Genomic DNA, 13,466 nt, shown 5'->3' on the forward strand with positions numbered 1-13,466 from the left:
CTCTATATTTTAAACTGTAATATGTATTAAAGGAATGCTGAAAACTAAGCTGTCTTGTTGAGATATTTAATAGCCTAAGATTAGTGTACAGATGAAGCTATGTACAGTGCACCAAACTTATATAGAAATTTCATTTTGGGGGATTGGAAAAAGAGATGTTTGAAATTCTTGGGATTTCTGAGTATAAGTCACAATTTCAACAGCACTTAAAAACTAATTTTTCTGTAATCTGCTGAGCAAGCTCTACTTCCATTTTACTTTGGGAAATTTCAAGAATTAATATGCAGTATAAACCTATGAAAAAATAAGGAAAATTTATATAAATATCAGACTAGACCAATAATTGATAGTAAGCCCACAGATTCTAACACAATATCGACAAATTTGCAAAGCTGCATTTCTTATCTTGTTATAGCTAATTTTGGAAGGCAGTCAATATTAAGAGCTGAATGAGGAGATTTCCATCATCTGATTAAGGTTGATTTAAATACTTGGAAAGTAAGACCCTAGTTTGCCCTTCGTTCTTAGATCTTCAAGATCAGAAAGGACTGTAAACTTTACATTATGCTGGGAACAGGATCCAACTGCCAGGATCCAACTGCATCTGTGTAAATTACTTTAAGCGAATCACTTGAAAATATTATTGGCTTCTAACATATCATCATCACCTGTGCAACTTATGTAAAGAGTGAGTTTAATTGTTGCAAAGATCAGATGCCAAACACCATGTTACAGTTGCTTACTGAACAGATGGGAAAGGTTATGGTATTTGAATATTTCATTATTAGTGAGACAGGTCACATAACAAGCCATAAATCATGTGTTTACAGGCACTTTGCTTGATGTAAAAAAATGAGGGTTTTTGTTTTTCCACCTTGAAAGTTTTCATCACTTAGAAAGTCAGCAATTTTCATACTGAAAATATCATTAGTGTGCAAATTACTTCTCAGAGCAACAGACATGGCACATGATGCCTCATGCCTAGGTTTTGTTTAAAGACACATATTAAATAACATATTTATTAACATTTCTCATATACCATGTAACTAGATATGTAAAGCAAAAAAAATAATGTGGTTTTTTTTCAGAGTGCAAGGGCACGTGAGTATCCTACAGCCCCTTGTCTCTGAGAGTTAAATGCCTCCTTATCAAAGCAATGAAGCATTGCACAAAAAATATGTATTTTAATTTTAAAGGAAAATTCAGTAAAACTGATTACTATGAAATTTTGTAAGACTTTTGTACTAATTTAACAAAGAGCACCTCAGGTTATCAGCTAGTTATAGGCAAAATGTCTCTGGTTCTTTTAGTGGCTTGTAGTAGCAGATACCAACTCTGAGCAATGAAGCTCAACTACAAAGAAGATGTAAATTTTGCAGGAGGTGAAATTTTCCTTGCACCAAGGACAGAGATTAGGAAAAAACCCAAAAAGTAATCTGACCATGTATACTCAAACAGAGCTCAATTCTTGGGGCCCCTTTAGCATCCTGACAATGACCAATTCTGCTCTAATCCCCATCCAGAAGGATAAAGCTAATTGCATTAGGGACTGACCATTTGATTTGTATTTTCACTATATGTGATTCCTCACCCTATCACCCTCAAGCTGAACAATCCTGTCATTTCTCATCCTAACTTACACTCATAGGAAAGATGGTAGTTGCATGATATTGCATTATGTGTGGCTCACTCCCATAGAAAGCATACATATCCATTTATACTCTTACTATTGCCTAGGGTTAAAACTGAGAGAATGTATTAATACTTTTTATCCTATTATTTTTTTAAGCTTGAAAGAAAAATAATAATGTTAGTATATCATAGAAAACTTGTACCAAGAAAAATTTAACACACATATACTAGAAAATGAGAAAACTAATGCACAAAGGCTGTTATCTGAGTTTCAGCTATATATCACCAGAAAGCTGAAATGGGGAAGGATCTGAAACAGAGAATTTAAAATATAGAAAAGCTACAAGCTGTGGATAGTAAATTTAGGAACATAAAGATTTTCTGTCATCAGCCAAGAGAGATGAGATAAATCAGTTGAGCTCAATCTTTTATTAAACCAATGATTTATCCTTTGACATCTGATCTATGCTTTCATTTCACTTTTTCATACTTATTCAGGGGGATGTTTTTAATAATATTGAAATAAAGTAACTGTGAAAAAGAAAAAAAATTCCTCAACTCTGTAAAACCCCCAAATCCTGAGCCATAAATAATCTTCCTTCCTAAACCAGACCCTTTCCTCCATAGCACAGCCAGAGATTCAATAACACAACGGACTAAAAGTAAGGAACTTTATGAAGAAAATGTACCATCAATTTTGAGTTATAAATAGGAATGGGATACAGTGAGAAGAATACTGATAGAAAATAGAAGTTATTAAGTGGGCAAAATGTTTCCACTTGAAACGAAATCAAACAACTAGATCTACTTTGGACTCCTACCAAAGTCTGTGTTGCAAAAAGAACTACGAAGATCTGTATGTCATAATTATTTAGCTCATTTTTAAAAAAAATATTAACAAAAAAACCTAAGTTTTTTTTTTTAAAACAGGTAGACAAGATTTTGGATTTTCATTATATCTTCCCCTTCTTATGTTAATTTTATTCTTGTCAATATATTTTAAGTCTGACATAAAATTCTTGATTTTATCATCAAAATACTTTATGAAGTAAGTGGTGAGGAAAAGGTGAACTGAAGAGTTAAAAACAACTAATTTTTTTCAGATAATTTAAATATCTTCATCCTGAAAAAGTTTTAAACTCAATTTAGAAAGGAAATCTCTTTTAGGACCTTAGGAAATCATGGTTAAGACCAAACTTTTGATTTCTATAATCCTGAAACCTGTTGATTCTTTTTTTCCTTTATGGCTGATGGATGAGATAACACAGAATCCCAAAATATGAGGAAAGACATGGGACTGCACACATAGATCCCTTAGAATCCTGCAGCATGTTCAGAAGGCATTGCTTCAGGACAACCCTAGTGTCATGTCAGTCTAGTGACATGACTCAAACTATCATACTTATAACAATTTGAACTAATGTATGAGAAGTACAAAAGGCAAAATACTTGTGAAATAAATCAAGAGATGAGATTCACTTGACTTACTAAATAAAACTTATAGAATATTTTCCCCAAATATTTTAATATTTTAATAGCCTGAGATTCCATCAAGGAAATGCATCCAATTATCAACTCAGCTCTTCTTTATATCTGACAGTCACATGAAAAGACTTTAATGTCCTGGAGTCAGCAGAAATCTATTAATTTGTAGAAAAGTGAAAAGCATCTCACCTCCCATTTAAAAGTGCTCCACTAAACTAATAACAGAGAAGTCTATTTTGGATATGTCATTAAACATTTCTACAGGTTTTTGTTATTATCATCCTCTTTTAAATATGTAGCTCCTTTAGTAGAGACAACTAAAGAGCTCCTTCACTCTAAGTATAATTTGAATTAATGTTTCACCTCATAGAATGCCAAAAGCATGATTTAACTAAAGAGAGAATGGTTATCTACATCTTCAGCAAAAGAGAGCACCAAGATCTTTTCCCTGACATATTGCTCTTCTTTTTTACCATTTTACTAATATACAACATTTAATGCCAAAATCAGAGTGATCAAAACATGATGTAAACATCAAATACTGTTCTAATAAAAGGCAGTGTACCATACTTGACCTTTCAACCTACAGAACACTATGACAAGAACAACAAAAGTAACTAAAATGTTGGAAGCAACTGAATGAGAATGGCTTTTCTACCCTCCTGCATGTGACAAAACAGTTGCTTCTCCTGGCATTAGACCTACTACATCTGTATGAAAGCTACATCTTTAATCCCAGCAGTTTCTTGAAAGGTAACTCGGTTTTCATATTTTAAGAGGGACCACAGAAGAAGGCAGTGAATTTTAAAATCAAACGGGCATACATTTTACTAAATTTTGCTAAAGCTGATTTTAAATAGAAGTTCATGGAACACTAGACAGGGAGTAATATTAAGTATTGGAGAGAAGGAGTTACAGTCTGCATGTGCATTTGAAAAAGTTGCCCGGTCAAGTGTAACAGAAACTTCAATAAAACCTTCTTCTATAGCCATACCCAATTTCCAGAGCCTCATCTACTCACCTGTACAACCATTTCTGGGAAATGGTGCTACAGCTGACAAGCCACACAATATGAAACAAACTGAGCTCTTAGTTTAAAGCTGTCAGTCAAAAACCATAGTAATTTAATCAGATTATAAATAAGTATATGAATTAAAGAATGGAAGCAAGGTCATCCTTAATTTCCTCATGATAATTTTATTTCTATTTTACTTAAGAATGGAATAGGATTTGTAAAGTCTTGATTCTATGCAGTTTAAAGATATTTCGTCTTACAGTGAAGATGTTTATTGACAATAGTAAGCTTGAATTGAGATGAACATACAACAAACACTTTTAAATTTTTCTGAACTACAAAATGTTATAGTTTTCCAAACTAACCCATCATCTAGAGAAAACTCAAGGGAAAATAAAGCAAATGTAATTAGAGTTTAAATTTAATTATTTTTCTTCCGATTTTCTTAAGAAGCTTAAGGGGTTTTTTAAATTTGAAAAAAAGAAAATATTTCTATTATTTTGATTAAGATCCTAATATTTAACTCAAACAATAAATAAAAGTCATGTGTATTAAGAATGATGTCAAATGGTTTTGCCTTTTTCCTTTTATATTTTCTTTTTAGTCTTAGACATATATTAATATATGTGTAAAGATATTACTAATATAAAATATTAATAATATAGCCTATTATTGTATTAGTAGCTAGTTCCAGTACTTTTCCCTACCTTTTCCCTAGGCAGAAAGACAAAACAAATTCCAGAGCTCCAAGCCCCAAGGTGCACAAGGCCCCTATCCTGTCTTGGTACTTCCAGGGAACCAAGGCCAAAAAACAGCTCTTCAAGAGTCATTTTCATAAACAAAGTTTAATTTCCATCTGAGGAGAGACGATTTAGAAAGGGTTGAATTGGGGGAAATTGCATCACCACTTGTGCTCCTAATTGGTGATTCTTATAAATTATGCTAATTTGCTAAACTTATAAAACTGTATTCATCCTGTGGCGAGGGTGGCATGTTGTGGACCTTTTCCATATCTATCTCTGGTGGCCTCCACTAAGACCAGCCTTATATTACCTCCTAAAATAATATTACCTTGAAAGTGGGTTGTTTTATTTCTAGGTTCTTTAAAGCATCAAGAGGAGGTCGCAGAACCACATGGTGAAATTATAACTATATAAATTCAATAATTAGAGAGATTACTAATCACTGCTTTCTATGCCCTTCAGTCTCTTGCCTATGAATTTGGTCTGTGAGCCACTTTCTATATGAAATACTATCAACAACCTTATATCAATAAGATTTCAGAACAAACTGTATAAAAATTCTCAAATTTCAATGCTATATCATTGCATCAATATTAATTTGCTTAGCTCACTGATAATTGAAGACACCTAAAAATAAATGCAAATGCATTTTAGCTTCATAACTTATTATTGTGCTTCTAGCCAGGATGCCTCACAGTACCTCCACCTCTTTCACTTACTACAGACCCATACTGTGGTTTATATCATCTTGAATAATAAAATACAGCACTGATATAAAAGAAATTTCTTATTTCCACAAGGTTAAATCCAGAAATGCAAGACACTCTCTGAAAGATTCTTTGGTTTTACCACTTCTTTTAATTCTCAGTGTTCCATTAAAAAACAAAACAAAATCAAACAAACTTTGAATTGGAAGCGACCTGAAAGATCATTTACTTCCAATGTTTCTTCCATGAGTAGGGGCATGTTTCACTAGACAAGCTTACTCAGAGTCTCATCCAGCCTGGCCTTGAACACTTCCAGAGATGAGCACTCCACAAATGCTCTGGGCAACCTGTTCCAGTACCTCATCATGCTCACAATAAGTAATTTCTTGCAAATATCTAGTACAAATTTACCTTTCAATATGAGCTGTACCCCCTTGCTGTGTCACTACGTGCCCTTGGAAAAAGTCTCTCTCCATTCTTCTTGTAGGCTCCCTTCATGTACTGGAAGGCTGCAATGAGATCTTCCTGAAGCTTTCTCACCTCCAGGCTTAAAAAAATCAATTGTCTCAGACATTCCTCATAGAAGGGGTGCTCTATTCCTCTAGTCATCTGTGTGCACAGATCATTGTCCTTCCTGTATTAGGAAGCATCTCTCTCGAGGTGGGGTCTCACCAGAGCAGAGGGAGAGAATCCCCTCCCTCACCCTGCTGGCCATGCTGTTTTGAATGCAGCCCAGGAAACAACTGGTTTTTTGGGTTGCAAGTGTACATTGTTGGATCATGTCCAGCCTCTCATCCACCAGTTACCAGCAAGTCTTTCTCATCAGGGCTGCTTTTGGTGTGTTTATCCCTTAGCTTGACGCCAGGGGTTGTCTCAACCAACATAGAGGACTCTGCATTTGATCTTGTTATACCTCATAAGATTCCCCTGGGTCCATCTCTTGAGTTTATCCAGGTACCTCTAGATGGCATCCTGTCCTTCAGACATGTCAGCTGCACCACTCAGCTTGGGGTCATCTGCAAATTTGCTGAGGCTGCACTTGATCCCTTTGCCTATGTCATTACTGAAGACAGTAAATGGTACCAGTCGCAGTACAGACCTCAGAGGGACACTACTTATCAATGATGTCCGCTGGGACTTTGAGCTGTTGACTACTACCCTCTGGATTGATCATCCAAACAACTCCTCATCCACCTACTAGTCCACTTATCAAATCCATCCCTCTCCAGTTCAGAGAGCAGGATGTTGAAGGGAACCATGTGAAAGGTCTTACAGAAGTCCAGATAATTTCATCTGTAAGCCTTCACTTGTCCAGCAACATAGTCATTCCATTATAGAATGTCACTAGGTTGGTCAGACAGGACTTGTTCTGGTGAAACCATACATATATATATATATATATATATATACACATACAGATATACATACACATACATATATACATATATATGTGTATATATATGTATAAGAACAATACACACTTAAGTGCATTACTGAGTGGAGGCAGAAAACATCAATTCATTGGGCTGAAGTTAGAAAACCTGTTAAAAGAACAAAATAATACAATAAAGTATCTACAGCGAGAAGAAAACTTGTCAGTGCCCCATAAAACATGGATTTGCTTTACATTTACTATATTCCTTTATATTATCTCAGAGCATTAACTGAAAATGCTTGCAGAAGCCATGCATAAAATAAGTTCAGTGTGCATACTTTTTCACAAAATAGTATTATATGTCTGTCCCGCTCACATTCCAAGTAGATTTTGCCTGTAATCACTACTGACTGCTTTTTCTTATATGATAAGATCAGGTAATTGTATATTATGTGTATGTACGTGTATAGTTGTATAAATGTGTATATTATTGTCTGTTCAGCATTTCTAGTTTAAACAGATTCTTGAAACAACTCGGATTTTTTTTCAAGACAAACTTGTGTATGTAAAAAGCTCTTGCATGTGCTTTGACACCTATATTTAAAAAATCATGGTATTGTACTAATTTTTTATAAACTTAAGGCTCATATATACTAGCTGATTTATTCTATCAATATCTACACTATCACACATGGTTTTGTGATATTTTCATTGTCAGATACATTAATCTGTAACTACACTAAAGGTCATGCTACATCGTGCATGCTATGCTAGAACTTACCTGTTGATAGTAGAACTGAATTTATCAAAGCAGGTAGAAATTGACAGTCTTATTTTTTGTATGAGCTAGCAATTAATTTGCAATACAGTAACTGATTAAACAGCATTCATACTGAAACACAACTATACAATGCTTATACTGTTGTGTTAGCCTCTTCCTCTATGGTAGCTGTTGAAAATATTATGTGAGATTTGATCTCAAGATCACTTTATGGCTAATTTTTCTTGATAAATTGAAGAACCAGATTAGCAGGTCATACTTTAAGCCAGTACTACCTGTCCACCCCTGTATTAACTTCATTTGGAAGATTTTATGCAAAATTGGTTCACCAATACATTAGGATTTTTGCATGTACTATTGAGAGAGTTTTATGTAAGATTATTATTATTTCAAAAGAAAAAGTCAGAAATAGGGCAGTTCATTTTTACAGTGACACTCACATACATACACTAGAATGAAATTAACAAGAGTGTCAGGAGCACCTGTTCCAATATGACCCTCTGTGACACAACAGTAGCAATGGAGGGAGGGGGATGTATAGGACTTTTTCTGACCCCTACAAAAATATCACAGAAGACTGAGAAGTTCACTGAGAAACCACTGCAAGGAGACATTCTCTGTTCTCAATGTAGCACTGATAAAATACTGTTACAGACAATGAAAGCCTTGCACAGTATATTCAAACTGCAGTGGGAAATGATTGCTTGTTTTAATACTGGCAAAGGGTTAGTTTTGGCCACGTTGGTTTTATTTACAAGCAATCATTCTTTGAGGCTAATATATTTTTTGCAAAAGTTTTCTTAGTTTTATTTCAAGCACTCCTAAAGATCTGGAATGTTTTTCTTTTCTACTACTAATAAAATAGGTGAAAGTGCATACATTACAGAGAATAATTTGTTTATTTCAAACCTGTTATTGAAGATCATGAATCTGTGGCTATGCATATTTAAGGAGCTTCGTCAACAACAACAGACAGCAGTAGGCCCCAAAACAGTATATTACAGGATGTTCTATAATGCAAGAGGGCAAAGATGGACTATTTATAAATTTATTTCACTTGAAAAAAGGAAGATTATTTTATCCATTATTCTAATTGGCTTCTAAAAGAAACAGGTTGAAATAAGAGACAACTACATTCCTCAGCTGAACATGGAAAACTTGTTTTCTTGGCATCTCATTGAACAGCTCAGACTTCATTTCATTTCATATTTGCAGGCACATTTCTTATACATTGCTAGACAATATATTTCTGTTCTCACTGCTATTTAAGCACATGCTTAGCTGGGATTCTCTCCTCCACTGCCTAGTCCCTGGGAAAAAAAAAAAAAAAAAAAAAAAATTGTTCATTTACCTTACTCTACCTAGCCGAGACTGAGTAGGACACTTTTTTCCTTCTATTAAATAGAACAAAGAGAATAAATATTACTATTATAGCAATACACATTTTTAGTACAGAAATAACTGACTTTAAAATTAATTTGCAATTGAAAATATCATCCTGTTGAACCTAGAACTTAAGTTAACCAAAACCAAAATCTTTGAAACATAATTCCTTATGACCTCAGGCTAAAAATCCTACAGAACAGCAGGCAGTAGAATTTTGCTCAACTGCAGATAACTAAATTGCTCAGAAATCTACTGAGAGAGAGCAAAAGCACATTTCTCCTCTTGAAGAGGGAAACCTTTACAATTCCAAAGTGTTATTTCCTAGCACAACATATTTAAGGAATTCAATAGAATCTGAGGAAGAGACAGAGAGAAGCAAAAGACCTTGCACTGCACCACAAAGATCATTAATGGAACCAATTACATAAATGAACCCAAGAATTAATCACTGACTTGTTTTTTCCATTTCCATTCTGACCTGTGTGCTTCATTCACTGGGGAATAATAGCATGATCCCTCCTCGTAACAAGTGGACACCTGACGATGACCAAAATTAAAGCACTCTTTATTACTTTCTTTTTCACGATATTTATGGGTGTCATCTAAAAGCATTTGAGCTAGGAGGTGAAAAATTGCTCACTTACACTGTGAATATTTCCAATGGTTACATGCTGATTTATTTTTGCAAGATTGTCCCCAGAGAAAAATATTAGAAGCTCATCCCTCTCAAGTGCACAATATCATGAAAATTTCAGGAAGATCTTTTGCAGTTTTTTGGTTTGGTTTTTTTTTTTTTTTTAGAAGAAGAAAACAATTTGATCCTATTTTTAACCGTATTTCATTGCAATGTAAAGCTCTGTCAGTCAGTTATAATGGAAACTATTAGGATGCCAAATGGAGGATTATCTTGTCCTGACTATGATCTCTGCAAGCATCATAAGGAAAGGAAACTTGTAAAACCAAAGATCTGCTTTCTTTCAAGGACCCCAACATCATTTAGAAAGGAAAATAAAACAAAACAAAAAGATCTTGAAAGACATTTTAACATCTAGATATTAACTGATCTAAGTTTTCTATTACAAATGAAATTTCATGTTGCATAACACAGCATTTTACAAGCTTTATGAACAACCCAATTATTTACAAAAGCAAGAGAGCACGCGAAGCCTTTGCATTTTTTAAGCTAATGCATTTAGTTCATTGTAATCTGAAAGCATCTGGAGGGAGCACTTTTGCATTATAGGAAATTTATTCTAGATTTGTTGGGATTGCAAAAAGCTTTGTGCTGTTTATAAATATTTAGCTCTTGACAATGATTACTGGCCTTTATGTAATGTGCTCTGAGGACACAAGGATCCAAAGTGCATGTTATGGTGCTGGAATACAGGTGGTTGGAAAACTAAAAAATAACAATGCAATGGTTGTAATTTGTTCCAGTCACCCCAGAATGATAAACATGAAAATTTTACAGTGGTGCAGTATTATATTCTTACAAGTAAATAATTTTAATTTTCTCCTAACTGGAAAGAGAGCTAAAACATTGCAATTAGTAAAACCAGGAAAAAATATGATGAGCGGCTTCTGTACGGCATCTTTTTCTTTCTGTCAAACTTTCACAGCAAACACAACTTCCTATACTTTGATATAACACTTTAACAGTAAGACTTGGTCTAAAATGAGATTTTTATATAACATTCTAGCATAAATAACTGGTGTGATGCATGAAGAATATTTTGAAAGTGCAACCAGTTGGTAATTATGAAAACAAAGAGTGAGCTGTGGTAAAATCCTGTGATTCTTGCAAGATGAATATATTCTTGCAAAATAATTTGGGGCAATTATATTTGAATCAAAGAGGAGATTCTGCACTTTTTAATATTTTTTTAACTTATTTGATTTAAAAATTCATGAATTCATGCCACAGTATAGAAACATTTTAAATTAGAACTTCCTGTAGATAAGAGTTTTAAAAATCACCAGAAACTTTTAAGTTAATATATGTTCTATGTACCTATAGATGTACAGCAATTCTGTATAACAATACTAAAGTATGGAATGCAAGGATTCAAGGAAACTGAAAAAAAAGGTAGAATTTTACTTCAATTGACTGAATCTTCCATTAATTTTGCGAGATACAACATAGTTGTATAAACAATGTAAAATTTGCACAGTTGAAAACAGTTAATGCAGTCTACAACACTATAATTTTCTTGGTAAATATTCTTCAACATGATATTGAAGAAGATTAAAAAAATGTGGAAATCTCTACTACTAAAGAAACTGTCTTTCACTCAGGTCAATATTTGCAGACCAGAATAGATTGCAACCACTTACTTCATCTCCTGCCTACACTCCTAAGTGAAGTGTAAAGGTATTCACTATTTTGTTTTAATTCGCTTGTAGTGTCACTAAGCATCAAATGGTGTACTCTGGGAAAAAGGCCAAAAAAGTTTTATTTCCCACATGAACAATTTTGGCATCCACATTCTGAGGCAAATACAGCAAGATTATGCAATTCCTGTATAATTAATGAGCCATATCTCCTAGGTTCTAAGCACAGGAAGGTGGATGCACCGAAGAACTCAAGAAATAAACTATGAGAAACAATGGGCAGTTTAGAAATCGATAGCAGTCTAAGAGCTAATAACTTCCCTAACACTGTGTGATACTGAGCATATTAAAACCAATGAAATACGTAAGAATGTTGCAAAAGTCACCTCAGAGTAAGCACGACAAGTATTTTTTTTATGATAGAACAGTATATTTCAAATATTTTTTAGTGTAGTCTGCAAGCCAGACACAAAACTGCAGTGTATTTCCATTACACAGAAAAATACAAAATGAGGACAGTTATCACTTAAGCCTACAGAAAAAAAATTAGGAAACAGAACTTTTACAGAAAATCCTGATTTAGACCTGTGATAAAACCAAAATTTATTAGAAATTGAATTACCCACCTAGCAATACCTATCCCAGTTTTCATAATGTGTCTTCTGTGCCTCATACCTAAAGAACTTCTGCCTTGGCCTGAGCAAGTAACTCTTTCAGCAATGAGCTGCATCAACTATACACAGAATCATCAGAGTGACAGCAGACTCCCCTGTAGCATGAAATGCATGTAACTGTATGCAGATGCACACCCAGACACATATAGGAGTGCTACTTGTATGAACTATACACAGACAAGGTATGTATGTACATCCATATCTTTCACACAGTTCACATCCAGCCTCTTTCCTGGTGGCACTCGGAAGAAGCTGCAGAAGCACCTTTGGGATGTGGTCACCAGGATCACCCTCCAGTCCTGGCAGCTGCTCTGAACTGAGGAGGTGCCAGGGGGCTTGCCCCTGGCAGTGACCATCATGTTGCAGATGCCTCACATCCTACCTATGGATCTGCACAAGGCTTTGTCCCCAAGAGGTGCCTGATGCCCAGGGCTGGGGCTGTCATGGTGTCCCTGAGCTGCCCCACTCCAGTCTGGGGTGATGGGAGAACCCTGCCTGCCAGGTCCTGACCCACTTAGTACCCTTCCTGACTATTCTTGGAGAAGTTAAAAATTCAACACATCCATTTAACATCTATAATTAGAAATCTCCAGCTTCCTGAATGCCATTTCTCCCCTTCACACTACTGGCTCCACAGATCACCACAACTCCTCAACAAACAGTTTGAAATAAACATATTTATGAATGATACCAAGGTAATGACAAAATCATGATTTGGAATCTAAGCCCATAGGGCTTAGAGTCTCAAAGGACCACAAAAAAAAGCTTTTTTTAAACATTTTTTTATTGCCATAGCACCCATCAAGTCTCAAGTCAGTCTGAAATACGCTCATTAAAAAAAAAAAAAAAAACAACAAAAAAACCCCACCAACAAACATGATATATCTAAAGGATGAGACTGGAGCTTGAACAAACGTTATGCCTTTACTAATACTCAGTGGGTACTAAATCCAGGCAGGAGAGTAGGAAAGGAAAGCAGAGTGTCAAAGGAAGTGGTAAGGGGAACAAACCCCCTGATTTTGAGGGGTTTTAATGACATAGTTTGGGGATAGGCTCCATGCTCCTAATTCCAAGTTTTAAAGACTGACTGTCATGACAAAACCAGGTGTCAACATAAGTTCCAATTCACCAGCATTGTGTAAAAAGGAATGTACTTAGGCTTCCTCTTTTCACTCTTCTGCATACATACAGTTACTTTTTGTGTAGCTGTTCTCATGTTTAGTAATTGAACATGTCTTCTTTTGACAAGCTGTGAATGAACAATGGGAGAAGACTTTCTAATATTGATGATTAATTTAGCTGCTCACACAATGAAGTTATTTTTTTCCCTCACTCAC

Source organism: Motacilla alba, chromosome 2 (assembly GCF_015832195.1).
Source record: "Motacilla alba alba isolate MOTALB_02 chromosome 2, Motacilla_alba_V1.0_pri, whole genome shotgun sequence".
Classification (NCBI taxonomy): Eukaryota; Metazoa; Chordata; class Aves; order Passeriformes; family Motacillidae; genus Motacilla; species Motacilla alba.